The sequence below is a fragment of the Lontra canadensis genome, unplaced genomic scaffold, assembly GCF_010015895.1.
Source record: "Lontra canadensis isolate GAN:19392208 unplaced genomic scaffold, GSC_riverotter_1.0 scaffold47, whole genome shotgun sequence".
Taxonomy (NCBI): domain Eukaryota; kingdom Metazoa; phylum Chordata; class Mammalia; order Carnivora; family Mustelidae; genus Lontra; species Lontra canadensis.
The window spans coordinates 13,047,226-13,051,941 of NW_022631041.1; positions in this window are offsets into that span (position 1 = coordinate 13,047,226).

Below are 4,716 nucleotides of genomic sequence, written 5' to 3' on the forward strand. Positions count from 1 at the left end.
ATAACACCTTGTTCATCACTTTTCTTCCATGTATCACAATATGGTTTTGTTTCTCCTTATTTAATTTTGTCTCACTGGAATATAAATTCCATAAGGACAAGAAATTTTCTGTCCCACTTTATCCTGTATAATTCTCACTGGAGGATACAGTTTCTAGTATACAGACTTTCAATATGTTTTATTTAAATAAGTGGTTGAAGGAATCATTGAATTCTTTCAAATTAACACAATTTGTCAAGCTCTTGAAAAAGAGTGTTAAAAGTATTCCTTCTTCCATGCCTGTCTTCTGCTTTCAGATCCAGATTGGATGGTTTGTAATTAGCCACACTATAAGGAAAGGATTTCAAAATTGTCTCTGCATCTGATGATATCCAGTGATCCAATGTCAAATCAAGAGCTGGTGATTTCCTCATTCATTTCCGGCTCATCATGTCCCTGATTTTCTCCTTCTTTCATTGACTCACTTTGAATGTGGCCTCCCCATTCATTCATTTATTCATATATTTGGTGAGCTTTTGCTACTTGCTGTGCACTATAAAAACAAGACCTAGAGCAGTTAAGAAAACAGACAAAAATTTCTGCCTGCATGAAGTTCCACTAAAGTAAATTCCTACACATAAACTTGCTTGAAGAGTAAGAATACAGTTCATTTGCCTTTATTTCCCTCCAAGTATCTGGCATGTTGGCTTACACATAATGAGTGATTAAGAAACACTTTCTAAAATAAAACAACAAAATGTAACAAAACAAAACCCAGGACAATGCTAATCCTACAGAAGTTGATCAGACATGCTCAAAGAGAGCTTCAAGGACGATGGCTCAGAGAACATACAGGATATTATCTTTGACTTTTTCTTTTACCACCTCACCTTGAATTCACCCCTTTCCAACACACAGAAATGCTACACATCTAATTAGGTACAGGGCCCTGTACATTATACTTCCTGCAGCTTTCTTTCTCTGCTCTCACTGCTACCACCCAAATTCTAGACTTTTTTGGTTTATTCTCAGACAATCTCAATAACAATAACATGCATTTGCCCTGTTCTTTCTCCTTCCAACCCATTTTATACTATGTTGCCAAATTAATGTTTCTAAGTCCTCCTGTTAATCATTTCAGTAATTTTCCCAAATGTCTTCAGTATCTTTCCACTGCTCATCAAATTTCACGCACACCTTATTCTGTGGGTCAACAATCTCTAGTATAATCTGAAATGACTTTTTAAAACTTACATCCCATCATTTTCCTTGGAATTACTGATAACCCAGCCAAATAGAACTATATTACCCAAACCTCTTGTAACTGACTTCTCATGACACACAATCAAATACACATGCACATTTTAAAAAATTCCTATTAACATTTTGAGGAACCTCCATGCTGTTTTCCAGAGTGGTTGCACCAGCTTGCATTCCCACCAACAGTGTAGGAGGGTTCCCCTTTCTCCGCATCCTCGCCAGCATCTATCATTTCCTGACTTGTTAATTTTAGCCATTCTGACTGGTGTGAGGTGGTATCTCATTGTGGTTTTGATTTGTATTTCCCTGATGCCGAGTGATATGGAGCACTTTTTCATGTGTCTGTTGGCCATCTGGATGTCTTCTTTGCAAAAATGTCTGTTCATGTCTTCTGCCCATTTCTTGATTGGATTATTTGTTCTTTGGGTGTTGAGTTTGCTAAGTTCTTTATAGATTCTGGACACTAGCCCTTTATCTGATATGTCATTTGCAAATATCTTCTCCCATTCTGTCAGTTGTCTTTTGGTTTTGTTAGAGCTACCCTATGACCCAGCAATTGCACTGCTGGGTATTTACCCTAAAGATACAAACGTAGTGATCCGAAGGGGCACATGAACCCGAATGTTTATAGCAGCAATGTCTACAATAGCCAAACTATGGAAAGAACCTAGATGTCCATCAACAGACGAATGGATAAAGAAGAGGTGGTATATATATAAAATGGAATACTATGCAGCCATCAAAAGAAATGAAATCTTGCCATTTGCGACGACGTGGTTGGAACTAGAGGGTATCATGCTTAGCGAAATAAGTCAATCAGAGAAAGACAACTATCATATGATCTCCCTGATATGAGGGAGAGGAGATGCAACACGGGGGGTTAAGGGGGTAGGAGAAGAGTAAATGAAGCAAGATGGGATTGGGAGGGAGACAAACCATAAGTGACTCTTAATCTCACAAAACAAACTGAGGGTTGCTGGGGGGAGGGGGGTTGGGAGAGGGGGGTTGGGGTTATGGACATTGGGGAGGGTATGTGCTATGGTGAGTGCTGTGAAGTGTGTAAACCTGGCGATTCATAGACCTTTACCCCTGGGGAAAAAATATATGTTTATAAAAAATGAAATTTAAAAAAAAAAAGGAAAAAAAATTCCTATTAAAGAGGTGCGCCTAGGTGGCTCATTTGGTTAAGTGTCTGCCATCAGCTTGGGTCATATCCACGGGTCCTGGGATTGAGCAGCATGGTAAGTCTGGCTCCCTGCTCAGTGGGGAATCCGCTTCTCCCTCTCCCTCCGCCCCTCCCCAAGCCCGTGCTCTCTTGTGCTCTGTCTCCTAGTGTGCTCACTGTCTCTCATAAATAAATAAAATCTTTAATAAAAAAAAAAATTCTTTTGAAGAACAGTGACTGCTCATGATTAAATAGACACTCCTGCCCCATTACGGAGTTTGTATCCCAGCTCCCTGTATTGCTCCCTGTGTGGCCTTTGACAAGTTACCTAATCTTTCCGGGCCTAAATTTCCTCCTCTGTAGCAGGAGATAATCATGCCTGCCTCTCAGAGTTGATTTAAGAAGCAATGATCTGGCAAATACCAACCTCCTAGAACAGTGACTGGCACAAATTATACTCTCAAAAAACAATACCTACTATCAGAATTCTACTAATTTCTCAGGAATAGGAAGCCTCTTTAGACTCCCCAAATGGGTTTGGTTCTTCTTTCCTTTGGACATTTTCTGATACTTTGTTGACCATCTTTTGCCATTTAATATGTTCTCTCACATTTTTGAGATACTTGTAAGTGTGTCTGATTTCCTTCAATGATAAAATGATAAACCACTTAAAAGTAGACAATCTGTATAATGCATATTTTACATACAAATAGTGGCTGGTGCTTACTTGGAGATTAAAACAATATTTTTAATGATATGAATTTCACTGTAACTAGACAAAACAAACATATAACTTGTTTAAAAACATTTGGTGTCCACACCATATCTACAAATGTTTTATTTTTTTATAGCTACGCATCTACAAATGTTTTAGATCAGGGGTCACCAAAGTTTGGACTGGGGATCCTTAAAATAAAACTATTCTCATAATCTATAATACTAAGACATTTGCCTTTTTCATTCTCATTCTCTCACAGGAAACTCTAGAGTTTCCCAGAAACGTCATGTCGTGTAATAATGTGATAATATAATAGATTGAGTGGAGAAGTAGATCTAAGAACCCAGCTGTCTTTTTTAAAACCAAACATTTTAAGAGGGCTTTATATCTTTTGAAAAACTATTCTTCAGTAAAAAATAGAGTCCTATCATTTGTCTAATTGACAGGCTTGAAAACCCATCCTCTGGTAATCACCGTCCACAAAACACAAAGACTTTGAAGACAAAGCTGAGCAGCGGGAGTAGCACTGGGAGAATTTATTTTGGTGTTAGTCACAGGTAGAGAGAAAGGGATATGAGAAAGAAGCAAAAAATTGTGAAAAATAATCAGTGCCACTTCAAAATGCTCTGCTGATACTCAGGTTTTCTATTGCTAGGTCACTTTAACTCTATGAGTCTCTAAGGCACTGTGCACCGTGGAAATGGAGCAAGTTTGAAATCAGAAGGTGTAAGTTTGAATCTTAGCTCTGTTTATTCCAAGTCCCTTAGGATCTCATTCTCTACCTCTTATTGGTAATTGAAGATCATAATAAGAACTCTTTCTAGTTATAGATTATTTACTCCCTACCAGAAACTTTAGTCTTCATTTAATTGTTAAAAACACAACAAAAAATAAGACATGAATTAATAGTATTCTCAATTTACAGATAAGGAAATTTAGTTTTATAAAGACAAAGTAATGTGCCAAGGAACACAGAAGGTAAGTGTCTGGACAGATTTAAATCTAGATAGTCTAATTCAAAAATTCTTATTCTTAATCAGTTTATTATAAACCAAATGAAGTTATTTGTGAGAAATTAATTGTAAGCTGTAAAAAGTTGCCAAAATAATAGCTAATATGACTTTAAGTGTTTTGGTTTTTTTGTATGTGATTTTATTTCCTTTCCGAATATAAGTTTACTGATATTTATGCTAGTAATTTTTGTTAAGAAATTAGTTGCATGGCATGTAAAAGAATTTGAGGAATCCTCCAGAAAAAGAAAGGAAACCTTTTTTGTGTGTGTGAGATTAATCCAGAGTTTCTCTAAATTATTTCAAAATGGAAAACTTTTTTCCATAACATTAATTTCCATATCAAATCATTAGCATACCACAGAATACACGTGCTGACCCAAGCATTACCCCATGTTATTAAAAACTTTCATAAACACTGTTTGTAATGGAGGCATACCTTGCCTCAAATGGATATAACATGATTAGCATAGTCATTCCCCTATGCTGGAATAGAATTGTTCCGTGCTTCAGCTTCTATAAATAATGATAAGATGAACATTTCTGAGCAGTTTCCCTCTGTATGGGACATAAATTCTTCTAAT